Here is a 13,831-nt window from a genome sequence, read left to right on the forward strand (position 1 = left end):
CTACCATTGATCAGTGTAGGATACCATTCAGGTATTCGCCACAATTCTATCGGAGCAGAGAGAGGGACGATAAGATGCATCGAGATGGAAAGGCCAAAAACCTCTTGGATTTCCATCACAGATGTCACGTTGGATAATTTTGCCCGAAATTCAGCTCAATTGCCCAGGATTTGAGTGGGATATGGCTCGGGTTCACCTCGCAGATTGAATGCGTCTCGGTTTGGAATTGCCCGTGGGATAGCTGTGTGATTCGCCTCAATCACTGGAGATTCGCCTCAGCTCCATCTTGCAAATCAAATGCATGTCATGTCGAATTCGGGTGAAAAACTAAAGGAATTTCGAAAAGGAATGAAAGAATTACTTTTCGCACAGTGTGGGAGTCAAGCGTTCAAAGTTCCGAAGGATGGTGCTCAGTGAGTACCAGCCATCGCCCTCTCTCCTCGGAGTTCGATTCATTGATCCGAGTATAAACTGTCGGATTGGGACTTCGCAACGATCATAATAGGTGGACCGTCCGTTGGGTGGGACATAAAAAGCCGGGTGTACCCTCTGCCAGCATTACGAATTGCTGATGGACGTCAAAGATCACACGGTGTCTTTCTCGAAGAGTAGGCGAAGTTTCGCCTGCACCCTGAATCTCTGCAACGTCCAACGCCTTGGGACTCCAGCAACAATGGGGTCTACGGCAGAACCTGAAACACGCCCAGGACAAGTAAAAACTGGAAATACACCAGGAGGTTTGCCATCGCCTTCCCAGCTGGGTCTGCAGAGTCGATCTAGGAAAGAATTAAGAATCTGTCTGTGGTCTCGGCACACGGTGTTGGTTATGGTACCTGCACACTGTGACCTCCTTCTTTCAAAATGCATCGTGGGATCTTTGAAGTCCACCATTGAATGCAGGCAGAGAGGACAGCCGGATAAATACCCCCCCCTTCCCCTGACTCCCATCCAGAAGGATCGTGCGTCTGTCTACCTGTGAATTTGGAAGGCTCGCTTGGTTGTTTGCAGTCGTGTAAAATATTTTCCAACAACATCGCCTTTGGTTTGACACCGTGTCTCAGGTAAACAGATTCAGGTGATTCACAGAATTGTCAGGAAAGTAATTAATTAATTTGAAATACATTGCGAATGGTGTTGACTGAGAACCTTTCGCACAGGTAAAGGTAAATACCAGCACGTAACGCAGCATCACGAGTGAGTTCCAGATGTGCACACCTTTTAGTCGGACTGGTGTTTAGCACACCTGCCAGGAGATACCACCCAACAGCCCCCAGCCATCACACCCCTTTGTGCAAGTAAACCCTGTAGTGCCAAGGACGTGACTTGGCCGGAGGGCTGCTCGGCCTCTCAAGCCCAAACAGGTAGCGAAATGGGAATCCCATAGAGGTTGTGCGTTTAGTATGACGTGTACGTTATTGTGAGACACACGCAGCCCCGCAGCAACGCACACATTGTACAGGGTAAATGGGTGGGACCCAACATGGGGCAGCGAACAAGAGGCGAAATCCTTGGCAATGATGGAATGGCGTGACGGCTTGTCGGGATAAAAGTTACAGCTCGGAGGTTGTCAAGAAAGAAATCAACTGTTGGTAGCGCATGGTAACTATAACAATGATAACATAATGCTATTTAGGTACTTAGCCCCGAATTGCCAGGGTTACATTTCTGTTGTGACGCTCGGGAAAGGGCTCACCTGAACGATCAAGACACTTGTATTTCACAGGTTGGTTTACCTGTCACTTTGTGGTATCTTTACAGGATGGTCCACCTGTCACTTTGTGGTACCGACACAGGGTGGTCCACCTGTCACTTTGTGGTATCTTTACAGGATGGTCCACCTGTCACTTTGTGGTACCTACACAGGGTGGTCCACCTGACACTTTGTGGTACCTTTACAGGATGGTCCACCTGTCACTTTGTGGTACCTTCACAGGGTGGTCCCCCTGTCACTTTGTGGTACCTCCACAGGGTGGTCCACCTGTCACTTTGTGGTATCTTCACAGGGTGGTCTACCTGTCACTTTGTGGTATCTTCACAGGGTGGTCCACCTGTCATTTTGTGTTACCTTTACAGGGTGGTCTACCTGTCATTTTGTGGTACCTACACAGGGTGGTCCACCTGACACTTTGTGGTATCTTCACAGAGTGGTCCACCTGTCACTTTGTGGTATCTTCACAGGGTGGTCCACCTGTCACTTTGTGGTACCTTTACAGGATGGTCCACCTGTCACTTTGTGGTATCTTCACAGGGTGGTCTACCTGTCACTTTGTGCTATCTTCACAGAGTGGTCCACCTGTCACTTTGTGGTACCTACACAGGATGGTCCACCTTAGTTAGTGTGGGATTAGTGGGGTATGCTTACACATTGTAAGCAATAACAAATGGTGCTTTCCCATTGTATTTGGTTGCTCACCTGCATTTGATTATTTATTTATTTGTTTTCATTTATTTATATTTTCATTCACAGATACTTTCTGATGGTTCTGTGATTTTTCATGGTGTATCAGCTTCAATGTTCGTCAACGCACAAAATTACTGTGCTTTCGACATTACCCGGAAGGTGTCAAACTATAATATCAGTCTGAGTCAGTCAGTGAGTCAGTGGAAAGAATGAGCTTAATATATTAGATAGATGTATACGTTGTCAGGGCGAATGAGAAAGGGGTAAATACCAACAGCAGAATTGAAGGTCAAGATAGAGGGAGACTTGAACAAACAACGGGTGTGTTGAGGAATGGGAGGGGGCAGGAGAGGATGAATGGGGTGTCAGGTCAGGTATGGGAGCATGTGCCAGAACAGCGCGTCGCTGCGTCCACTTTCCGTCGGTACTCCAGGGGCCTCCGTCTGGCCATCCCCCAGGCAGATGCCAGGCCCACCCCCATCTCCTTGAGATGGTGGTCAAACTGCTGCAACCATGAGGTACGTGGTCAGCCCACTGGCCTCCTCCACTCATGAGACTCCCTCGCTGAGAGAATCTGGTGAGCAGGATCAGCATCAGGAAAACGAGCCACATGTTCATACAGCCGCAACTGACGCTCACGGACTATGCAGGTAACAAATCTCATCCGAGTCTCTCTCAGCAACCGCTCGTTGGACATAAAATCCGACCAGCGATAGCCAAGGATTCTCCGAAGACACCTGGTACCAAAGGAATTAAGTCTCCGTCTCAGATCCTTGGTCAGAGTCCAAGTCTCGCACCCATAGAGCAAGACTGGAAGTACCAAGGACCTGAAGACTCGGACTTTCGTCCTCCCGCACAGGTACCGGCAGCGCCACACCCCATGATCCAGTGAATCCACGACTCCCCAGGCCCGACCCAGACGTCTATTGACCTCTGACTCGCAGCCAGCAGAGACATGAATATCACTGCCAAGGTAAGTGAATCTCTCCACGACCTCAACATCCTCACCACAAACAGACACAGACAGGACAGCAGCATCCAAGATGTCACTGAAAGCCTGGATCTTAGTTTTGACCCAAGAAACCCGTAATCCCAACGGCTCTGACTCCTCATTCAGCACCTCGAGGGCCCCCAAGAGGATGTCTAAAGTCTCCGCAAAGATGACTGCATCGTCTGCAAAATCAAGGTCCGAGATCTTGACATTCCCAAACGATGCACCACAACTTTATCTCTCCAACATCCTCCCTAAAACCCAGTCCATACAAGTGCTGAAAAGTGTGGGGGCAAGTACACATCCCTGACGAACTCCAGTAACAACTGGAAATAAGTCAGAGGTGGTACCACCACACTTCACAGCACTCTCAGTACCAGAGTAGAGTTCAGACATCAGATCGATCAGTTTTGGTGGCACCTCACGAAGACCAAGAATCCTCCAGAGGACATCCCGATTCACTGAATCGAACGCTTTATAGAGATCAACATAGGCTGCAAGCAGCCCCTGCCGAAACTCTCGCCTGCGTTCGGTGAGGACATGAAGGGCAAGGATACGGTCAATCATTGACCTCTTTGGTGTAAAGCCTGACTGCTCTGGACACTGGTGCTCAAGCAGATGGTGGCGAACCCTATCAAGAATTATCCGAGCAAAGACCTTGCCTGGTACCGAGAGCAGCGTCACCCCTCGGTAGTTGTTGCAGTCCTGGCAATCACCCTTCCCTTTCCAGAGAGGGACAACAAGGCCCCTCTTCCAGTCAGTTGGGATGATGCCTGTGTTCCAGGCAGAGCACAAAACTGCATGCAACGACACGAGTGCAGCATTTCCACCAGCCTTGAGAAGTTTGGCATGGATGCCACAAATCCCTGGAGCTTTGCCCCGTTTCAACTGATTCACCGCAGCCCGTGTTTCCACAAGCGAAGGTGGACCACAGTTGATTCGAGGGTCAGCAACAGGGATTGTAACACCATTGACATCCAACTCAACAGCTGGGGGATCAGCCTGGTACAACCGCTCAAAGTAACCGGCCCAGCGGAACTTCACTTCAGACTCCTCTGTCAAGAGCCTACCACTCTCTGCTCGAACTGCAGTGCTCCGAGGGATGTGCTTGGATGAACGTAATGCGCGAATTCCCCTGTAAGCGGGACGAGAATCACCTGTCCACAGGTGATGCTCTACCCCCTCACAGATTCCTCGCACATAGGCCTCCTTGTCCACCCTCAGTGCACGTACAGTTTTACGCCTCAGCTCCCTGAACAGCTCAGCTCTGCCATTCAGCCTGGCCCTGCGACTCTGGTCAATGGTATCCAGTGTCCCTTGAGAGACAAAATTCTTCTTTGCCCTGCGGTGAGTTCCAAGACATCCACCGGCAACATCAAGGACGGTGGTCTTAAAGGCGCTCCACAACTCTTCAGGACCCCCCAAAGCACCCAGACCCCCCAAGTGTCCACTCAGCCTGTTCGCAAACTCCTCAGCTACTCTCTCATCCCTGAGCTTGGCAACATCCAGCCTAGGCTGGGATGGTACCATTCTCCAGGATTTAAAGTGCAGCTTTAGAGTTGCTACAACAAGCCTGTGGTCAGTATTGAGGAACTGAGCACTCCGGTAGACCCTGCAGTTCTGGATCATCCTCCAACGACCGTCAACGAGGACATGGTCAATCTCCTTTGCCACACCGCCAGCGTTGGAATACCAAGTCCAGCGATGAGCTTGTGGGCGCTGAAACCATGAACCAGCCACCCTAAGTCCATGACTTCTTGCAAAGTCAAGGAACTTAGTGCTATTCTGGTTCAAAGTTCCTGACCCATGGGGACCAACACACGTCTCATAACCATCCCTATCAGTTCCAGTCGATGCATTGAAATCCCCCAAGACTAGAAGTGTATCTCGTCTGGGGCACTGATCAACCACAGACTCGAGCGTGGCGTAGAATGCATCCTTCACGGTGAGATCACTCGCCTCAGTCGGAGCATAAACAGAGACCAGTGAAATGACACCTAAGGAGTGACGAATCCTTAATCTCATAATACGCTCGTTGACCGGTGTTACCTCAATTATCATTGGGGTCAGCTTATTGGACACAGCTACAGCAACTCCTTGGGTATGGTAACCATCAAAGCGACCAGACCAATAGTAGGTGTAACCACCCACCATTATCTCACCGCAGTCTGGTCTCCGAACCTTAGAGAGAGCTGCAATCCCGATGTCCAAACGCTTGAGCTCAGATGATAACAGAGACAGATGATCATCCTCTCTTAGGGATAGGACATTCCAGGCACCCACCCGAAGGGACCGCCTCAGGTTAACCCAAGGAGACCGCCGTCTGGTGGACGACACCTCAGCACCACTCCGACACACTCTCCCGCAATCTGACCCAGGGATGTTACCCCGTGGTTTCCCTCCTATCAACGATTTGGGGTCCCGAAGGCTTTGCCCCAATCCCGTCATCCGGTGAGCTGCCCTGCGAAGGGAAGCTGCACAGGAGGTACTCCCACGGAGTGGGTTTTCAGATTTTTTTGCGTTTTTGCGTTTTGCGGAATGAAGGGTTTTACGGTGGCCGGAGTGCAAATCCTGCCACCAACCTCCTAATAAGAAGTAACCCAACTGCAGGAGGACGTCTGCAGACACAGTTGGGCACTAGATATGGATGGCCGTTGGCTCACAAGGAGCTCCTCCGCCCTTTGATAGGTTTTGTTTTTAATCCTGCTGGGTGTCCATATCCAAACACCCCCCTCACCAGAAAACCTGGTGGGGGAGACGGTTTAGTCGCCGACAACCCGACCATGGAACAGGTTAGTACAGGTTTACATGGTACCTGTAGCAGGTCACAGATCGAACCTGACCTGACAAATGACCTGAATGGGGTGGACAAGATGGATACATAAGGAAACTCTCAGAAATGGTCACTGGAAATTGTGTGGGGTTAACGAGGGTATATGAGATCATGGTTTTGGATTGGGGACAATCTGAAATGGTGGCGAATAGCAGTCTTGAAGACTGGGAGTGAAGAATGACATGGAGGAAAATGTGGAAGTTGGTTCCACAGGCGGGAAAAAAGAGGGACAAATGAGTGGAGGCGTGCAGTGATCTTAGATTTCGGTAGTTTCACCAGAAAGGGAGAATTGGTTGTTTGTGGACCATGTGAGCCTTCAGTACGGAAGGTCCCAATGATCTTGAAGGCCTCATGGCTTCTATGGCATCAAGCTGAGCAAGATCTGAGACAGAGGAGCCAGCCCAGAGGGGAGAGTAGTACTCCATCAAGCTACGGATGAAGGCCTTGCCAGTGGATAGGAGTTCAGGTGTGCCAAGAAAAGACTTTGTACAACAGGGGATTCCCAGTCGGCGGCTGGCTTCGAGGCGAACGTTGAAATGTAGTTTGCTCAAGAAAGATCATGGCTGATAGTGAGAACCACAAGTTTGAATGACCTAACCTCCTTAAGGGGTTGGTTATAAGAGAGAGAGAGAGAGAGAGAGAGAGAGAGAGAGAGAGAGAGAGAGAGAGAGAGAGAGAGAGAGAGAGAAAGAGAGAGAGAGAGAGAGAGAGAGAGAGACACAGAGAGAGACAGAGACAGAGACAGAGACAGAGACAGAGAGAGAGACAGAGAGAGAGACAGAGACAGAGACAGAGACAGAGACAGAGACAGAGACAGAGACAGAGACAGAGACAGAGACAGAGACAGAGACAGAGACAGTTGTCAGGATTGAAAGACATATTCCAAGTGTTTGACCAGCTTGTAATTTTTTTTAGCTTATCTGGAATTTAAATTCCAAAATAAGGTGTTGTCATCGTGCACCATACGTCCATCTGTCCTCCATCTGATGGCCATCCGTCTCCTATTTCGACTTCTCTGGCCAAACCGCTGGGCCGATCTGGTTGAAATTTCTCAGCAACATTCCTCTCCTGACTGGTGACAGGGTTTGCCAAGTTTGTTCCAGTCACATGACTTTAAAGTAGGTAAAAATGGCCAACTTAATAAATTTCGTCAAAAATCTTCTTCTCCAGATCCACTGGAGATAATGCTACCAAATTTGGTTTACAACATTAGGTCAGGGTCCTGATGTGAAATTGCAGAGGTCATGTTGATCACATGACCGGAAGTGTGTTAAAATGACCAACGTAGTCAACTTTTTGGAAAATCGCATTAATTCCTTTAAAAAAAACCTTCTACTCCTGACCAAATTTGGGTAACAATATTAGGACAGGGTCGTACTGTTAAATTGTGAAGGTTATGCCAATCACATAACTGGAAGTGTGTCAAAATTGCAGACTCAGGAAATTTTTTGGAACATCACGTAAATTCTTTCAAAAATATTCCAATACACACCCACCAGTAACAATGCTACCAAATTTAGGATACAACATTAGGCCAGAGACTGGATAAGCTACAGGTACAGTGGTCCTATTTTTTCAAGGTAATCTCATGTCTGACATTGAGGGCCTCCATCCATTTTTTGTATACATTGTCGAGCCTCGTATGAGAGCTAACACACAATGCACAGCAAGGGGGGGGGCATGAGACAAGAGGGGTGGGAGAGGGAAGGACAAAACAGTGGGGAACAGAGACATTACGAGATCTGTGGAAAGGAGAGGGATGGGGCGGGGAACACGAGGTATACAAGATGGACATTACAGGGGCTTTCAGGAAGGAAAGCAGGGAAAGCAGGGAAGGAGGTGGATTTGGGTGGATTAACGGGGGTAGAAAAGATTGAGGTTTTGGATGGGGGGAGATACGAGGTGGTGGTGAACAGCTGTTTTGAAGGCTTGTAGGGAAGAATGGGATTGAAGAGAGTGTGGGAGTTTATTCCAAAGGCGGGAAAAAGAGGAATGAAAGAGTGAAGGTGAGCAGTGATTCGTGATTTTCGTAGTTTTACCAGAAGGGGGTTGTTGGCAGACCTTGAGTGCCCTGCGGAAATATGGTGGGGACATATCGCAGAGAGAGTAAGGGGGAGGGGGTGAGACCGGAGAGGAGATGGTAGAAGACAGAGAGATCACCGACCTGCCTGCGGTGAGAGAGAGAGGCCCAAAGACTCAACCTCATCGCGGGAGATACTAATGATCCTAATTGTCTTGGTTTCCACAGTGTGAAGCTGAGAAAGGTGGGAGGCAAGAGCACCAGCCCAGAGGGGAGAGAAGTACTCCATCAGGCTGCAAGCGAAATCTTTGTATGTGGTCAGGAGCTCAGGTGGGCAAGGAAGGACTTTGCATGATGGAGGATTCCCAGTCGGCGACTGGCTTCGGAGGCCAGGTTGGAAATGTGGCTTTCCTAGGAAAGATCATGGCTGATAGTGAGACCCAGAAGCTTGAATCAAAGGTCTTCTTCCAGAGGATTGTTGAGAAAGTAGATAGGGGGTGGGGTGAGGGGTGGGGGGGAGGTTCTAAACAGTCCTTTCAGAGAGACATCGTGAGAGTGAGATTTGTCAGGAAAATCTGACATTGTTGTTGGGAGAGTCAAAGTAGCATGTTCAAGGTGGAGTGACCTGTTCTGAATCCAAATTGGTGATCTGAGATGAGGTTGTTGGAGAAAAGGAATGATTTCATATCAACAGCGATGATGGATTTCATGACCTTGCTGATGATTGGAAGAAAGCGGATCAGTCTGTAGTTGAGGGTTGGCTGATTTTTTATATGTAATGCAGTGATGTTGGCGAATTTCCAAGCAGATGGAAGATGACCTAGCACAAATTAAAGGGTGAAAAGGAGAGAGAGAGAGATAGAGAGAGAGAGAGAGAGAGAGAGAGAGAGAGAGAGAGAGAGAGAGAGAGAGAGAGAGAGAGAGAGAGAGCACGAGAGAGAGAGAGCACGAGAGAGAGAGCACGAGAGAGAGAGAGCACGAGAGAGAGAGAAAGCACAAGAGAGAGAGAGAGAGAGAGAGAGAGAGAGAGAGAGAGAGAGAGAGCGAGAGAGAGAGAGAGAGAGAGAGAGAGAGAGAGCACAAGAGAGAGAGAGCACAAGAGAGAGAGAGAGAGCACAAGAGAGAGAGAGAGCACAAGAGAGAGAGAGAGCACAAGAGAGAGAGAGAGCACAAGAGAGAGAGAGAGCACAAGAGAGAGAGAGAGAGAGAGCGAGCGAGCGAGCGAGCGAGAGAGAGAGAGAGAGAGAGAGAGAGAGAGAGAGAGAGAGAGAGAGAGAGAGAGAGAGAGAGAGAGAGAGAGAGAGAGAGAGAGAGAGAGAGAGCAAGTGCAAGAGCAGCAGAGCAGATTTTTAGGACACTTGAGCTGATTTCATCCAGTCCAGTAGCAGAATAAGAGTCGAGGGTTTGAAGGAACCTTCAACATTTAATTCATAACACAAATCTCGGAACATAATATATGTTTCTCCACGTCTATTGACTCTGTATGACAGGACATAATTATCCCTGCAGAGTCATGACGTTATCACATCTGATGTGAAACCCTTCTCAAAATCAAACGAATAACGTGCGAAGGTGACAAATCACTTCTTTCAATTCGTGAACAGGGGTAACAACGAACAAAGCTTTGTTGGGCCATCCTGTAGAACAGCAGCATTCTAATTTAGGTGACTCCAGACATAAAGAAACGAACACAGTGGGATGGCAGAATGTATTCGAGTAGAAGTATGCACATTTACCTCTGACCTGTCAAGCCTGGGATTGCATCCTGACCCAGCTATAAACTGTATATCATCCTGGTGTTTTGCACACAGGGCGAGGCATCAATGGACGTGTGTTCCATCAATCTTGGAACACTGCCACAAATAGTTTTGTTGGGAGGAAAATATTTTCTTAAAATAAGAAAAGTTTTGTTGAAACAAGAAAACCATGAGAAACTAGAGTTCATAAAACAGCTAAATCCAAGCAGTCTTGAGAAACAAGGACATTGGCGGGGTCGGCGGTGGGGGGGGGGCAAATTTGATTGGATGCGATGATCGACCTAAAATACCGCAATATTCTGTCCAAGTACTGCAAAACGAAAGGGTTTTGAAAGTGCCAATGAGGCGATTTGTGTTCTACAATGTTCAAGTAAATTCAATTTCAATACAGTATCATAAAGATTTAAAAGATTGTAGAGAATTTTTTTTTTGGAAGTTTACCTCCGTTGCTGCAGTGTCTTTTACACCACCTCATTTAACATGTTACGTTAGTTATTCATACTTGTTCTTTGTGTCCTTTAGGCTTGATGACATCGCTAAAAAAAAAACAGTCAGTGTTTTCTGTCTGGAATGATTTTCAATTTTGCTTGATTTCCAGACAGGCAGACAGAGTAAAAAAATATTTCATTCCTCCCTGTGTACATGCAATTGGGACAAATTCAGACCCAAAGTACCGCTAAACTAGAGGTCTGTTTTCCGATTCGTGTTCAAAATGAAACATTCAATTGAAACATAACAAGAAAAGGAGCAATCAGAGATTGCAGACTCTCACCAAGACTTGTTTTGTGTGGTGTTTGTGTAGTTTTGTGTGATGTATTTTGCGTTGTGTTTGTGTACGGGTGTGTTACATAATTACTAAAACACTTAACTAGAACTGCTACTTTATAGTGATGACCGGGTACCAAGATGTCCCGCTTTGGTGCAACACCACTTTTATTGGACACCTGACCCTGACCCATGATGTTTATTATTATGCAATTGAATTCAGAATGGGATCATAATAAATTCAATTCAAATCAAATGGAAGCCCCAATAGGTACAGTCCTGCATTGGAGTAATCACAAAGAACCCAAACAAGCAAAAATCAAAGATGACGTCATCAGGAGGACCCTGGATAGGATTCGCATTTCAGCTGCTACTCCTCTACCCTCAAACCCATCCAGGCACAGCCAAGTGAGCCTTATTAAAAAAACTAAAATAAAATAAAAAAGAACCAACATTCAAAATATTAAATAATTCTGGCTGCCAGACCATACATCCGATTAGGTTGAAATTGACACATACATTCCCCATGAATACTAGTTCACAATTGTGGAGTTTCACGTCGATCGATGAAGCAGTTCAAGAGAACGAATTTAAATTTTTTTTAGCTCAATCTAATATGGCTGCCAGACCATGTGACCTATTATTTATTCATGAATACCTTGTTATCCTCAAGGCTTTGCGAACATGTGTGTGAAGTTTCCACACAACCTGTCCAGCTGTTCTGGAGAAGAAGATTTTTTTATAGGTTTTTGGGTAAATCTAATATGGCTGCCAAACCATGTGACATATGGCATCATAGGTGTAAACGTATTGCTCCTCATGGATAGGTTGTCACACCTCTAAGGTTTCACAGCAATCTGTTCAGCCATTTCAGAGAAGGTTTTTAAAGGGTTTTTTTAATGGCTGCAGAACCACGTGACCGACGATGCCATCAATTTTTTTTCTGTCGACCAATTTATCCCTGGATGACCCTCAAAAATTTTTATACTGATCGGATGTAGCGTTCTACGTATGCAATTTTGTCGTCATAACAAAGGCACCCATGACATCATAAAAAAGTCACACCTATTCCCCATGTAGAGTACTTGCCATGTGCCAAGTTTCAAGTTTTTTTTTCCATGGTGCTGTTTCAGAGAAAAAGAAGTCCTAAGTTTTTGCTTTTTTCCAACATGGCAGCCACACCATGTGACATATGATGTCATAATTATCATTGCAACATTCTACATGAGTAGTCACCCCTATGGTGAAAATTTTGTGTCAATCCAAAAAACATACTCAAGTTCTGTGCAGACAAACAAGAAAGATGTTATGCACAGCACGATACTTGCAAAATCCAGAAAACAAGTTTGACCTCAAATATAATTGGTGGATACAAAACTCAAATATAATTTGTGGAAATATAATTGGATACAAAACATAACTTATTAATCAAATATAATTGATAATAAATATATTTCGACATATATATATATATATATATATATATATATATATATATATATATATATATATATATATATTTTTTTTAAATATAGATGTATATAAAAATAAAAATATATAAGAATACACACAAACACACACACACACACACACACACACACACACACACACACACACACACACACACACACACACACACACACACACACACACACACACACACACAAACACACACACACACAGTTACGAATTTTAGAGTCCGGTCTGATGAATGCATCCACACATCCAGGTCCTCAGACAGTTATTTCCTGAAATACATGTTCAGATTAGCCCCATCCCTATGTCTAATGGGATTTTAAATGGGATGCATTGAGAAGGATAAAGGATAGATCCCCTCTCTTATGGGAAGCTTTTTTCTTTACGACAGACACGTTCACACACATTTCTTTCGTGAGCCCCGACACCCGCCTTTTTTGAGAGCGCACGGGTCAACATGGTAACCGTGCCCCAGTGGGGCGGGGTGAGATTGGGGCGGACGGTACCCCACGGAGATGGCCCGGGGATATAAAAACGAGTAAGAGAAAGTGTGAGGGATGTTCTGTGAGGAGAGACGTTCTGAGACATTAAAAAAGTGAGCAAAAAGCGAAAGAGCGATGTTCTGAGAGGAGAGAGACGTTATGAAGAGAAAAAATCTGTAGAGAAAAGCGTGAGGAGAGGAAAAGCGAAAGGAGAGATGAAAAGCAAAGGGCGAGAGAAGCGAACAAGAAGCGGGTGTCTGACCAGCGCCGACGAGACAATTCGTCCTTCCGAGTGCTTCGGCAAGCGAGCGTGTGGTGCGCTTGTGGGTGTGAGCAGTGCCACCAACAAGTGAGGCATGGGTCGATCACCAACAACACCAAGGTCTAAACCCGCCACGGATGATATCGGTGCCCTCCAGACGTCGACTGGCATTCAAGGCTGCCCCGCGAGAGGGTATACAGCAAAGCTGGGTGCTGGCGATGGATGTGACACGCATGCACACATTTTCAGGACGTTTTCGCTTCACGGACAACTTTCTGGTGAGCGAGACGATTCTCCCCCTCCACTCCCCCTGAATGATCTGCTGCATACCCTTGTCTGTGTTTAGCTGTAAGTCAACCCTCGATAAGTATCTGCTCTTTGTCTCTTTCTTGGCACTTGATTTAGTTTTGAAATTCTTTATTTACCTCAGGAAATAAAAAGATATTTTTATTTATTTATTTTATTATGAATAAATTATTTGTCGATTTCCAACCTGTCCGTGTTTGTCCTTTCCTTCTATTGGTCTAGCATTGTGTAAACCGAGATAGATTGGGAGGTAATTGCTACAGATTTGACCAAAAAAATTGTCGGCACGCACCAGCGGTTAAAACGCTCGGCCGCCCTAATTAAAATTAATCAGATGACATTGGTGCTTTGCCAAGGGCGCGCTCCCTGCTCAGGTGACCACGTGAGCTCTAGTTAAACAGAATAATTAGATGGCGGACACTGTAACTCGTGGTTGACTGGGTGGCGTTCGTGGTTTTAAAACTACCCACTGTACCTCAACGTTAATTGTGAGTGGTGGCCCCAGGTCTGGCTCTACCGAGGACAACCGGGGATTAAT

The 13,831-nt window shown here is 46.6% G+C and overlaps 1 long non-coding RNA gene across 1 annotated transcript in view; it reads left to right on the forward strand.

Moving 5' to 3' along the window:
• Positions 1-1,466: 1,466 nt before the first annotated feature.
• Positions 1,467-13,831, forward strand: part of LOC147020336 (uncharacterized) — a 26,498-nt gene continuing 14,133 nt past the window's right edge. Inside the window, exon 1 of the long non-coding RNA XR_015062078.1 lies at positions 1,467-1,599. This is a non-coding gene — a long non-coding RNA (uncharacterized LOC147020336). The remainder of the gene's footprint in view (positions 1,600-13,831) is intronic.

This window comes from Eptatretus burgeri, chromosome 9 (genome assembly GCF_056783735.1).
Source record: "Eptatretus burgeri isolate ZD-2024b chromosome 9, Ebu_testis_v1, whole genome shotgun sequence".
NCBI classification, from domain to species: Eukaryota; Metazoa; Chordata; class Myxini; order Myxiniformes; family Myxinidae; genus Eptatretus; species Eptatretus burgeri.